This window comes from Mus pahari, chromosome 3 (genome assembly GCF_900095145.1).
Source record: "Mus pahari chromosome 3, PAHARI_EIJ_v1.1, whole genome shotgun sequence".
NCBI classification, from domain to species: Eukaryota; Metazoa; Chordata; class Mammalia; order Rodentia; family Muridae; genus Mus; species Mus pahari.
The window spans coordinates 112,976,391-112,977,693 of NC_034592.1; the positions used below are offsets into that span (position 1 = coordinate 112,976,391).

The 1,303-nt window shown below is 44.6% G+C and overlaps 1 non-coding gene across 1 annotated transcript; it reads right to left on the minus strand.

Annotated features, from left to right (window-relative positions):
• Window positions 1-330: 330 nt before the first annotated feature.
• LOC115063657 lies at window positions 331-437 on the minus strand. The gene has a single exon (XR_003843543.1). It is a non-coding gene; the product is annotated as a U6 spliceosomal RNA (small nuclear RNA).
• Between the last annotated feature and the right edge of the window lie 866 nt (window positions 438-1,303).

The window sequence follows — 1,303 nt, forward strand, 5'->3', positions numbered from 1 at the left end:
AGCAGCTTTCCTCAGCAGATAGCCCATGGCTCTGGCATCTTGAACATTCAATTTGAACATTGTAACTTCAATGTTACAGCTTCTAGTTTCTATGTCTGGGATTCACACATGATCTTCTGGGCTCCCCCAAAGAAATTTTTATCATTTTTCCATCTCTGCCCTCTTTAGCACTCTAGGCTCTGTTTGACTCCACTCCACTGTTGCTGCTGTTCTTGGTATTATCTCATAGTACTGGGATCTCCAGTACACTGGGGTCTTCTGCTTCACCATTAGCCTTTCTCTCATAGGTTGTCTTCATGGTGCCACGTCTCAACTTCTTCTTCTTCTTTTTTAAATATGGCACGCTTCACGAATTTGCATGTCATCCTTGCATAGGGGCCGTGCTAATCTCTGTATCGTTCCAATTTTAGTAGCACACGTCTCAACTTCTTTAAATGCCTCCTTCAGCCCTGGGCATTCAGCTGCAACTGAGGCTGAAACTTCACCAATGGCTTTCCCCGGCCTCTCACAGTGGGCATATTTTGCTTAACAGGGCATTGCTGTAGCACCAGGAGCCAGTGCGGAGTATTCATGGATGTATTCTACCCTAGTTGCAACATAACACTTTCCATCGCTGTGAGAGCTAGGGATAGAGTTTGCTGGTCAGTTCATGATCTCTCTCTGCCCTGCGTGCAACATGAGGGTGTCTTCAGCCACAGGATTTTAGCCTGTAGTCATGAGGGGCAACCAAGAGCAATGGCAGCAGCCTGTCTTGTTTTGAATGACTCAGAAACCTCCAGGACAAATAACTCATAGGGAGGTGACCTGCGCCTGGTGTTGTTCCTTTGAGAGCAGAAAATTTCAAACTTCTTTTAAAAGTTATGCTTAAATTAGCTTACAGACTAGTGGGCTTTCATAATGCTCCTTCATACATTCTTAGTTAGGGTTAAACCAACCCCCTACCCCTCAGTTTTCCCTCCCATATCTCCACCGAAACCTTTACTCCCTATAACCCCTACTGGCTGCTCTTTCATAGCGCATGTGCTCTACTATCTCCTCTTACTACGTTTTTTAACTTGGGTCATAAAATCATGAGTTCCCATGTAGCTTCTTCATGTGTGCTTGGTTAACCCTTCCTGTGTCCCTCATTTCCCACCCGTATCACTTCATCTCTGCTTTCATTTCACCTATAATCCACTCTGCCTACTTTTTAAAATACCCACTCCCCCACTGACCTCTTACTGGTTTCCTGACTTGTACATTTACTCCACACTAAAACACAAAACTCAAGGTTTGAAGCCATCACCAACATATAAGAGAGAAC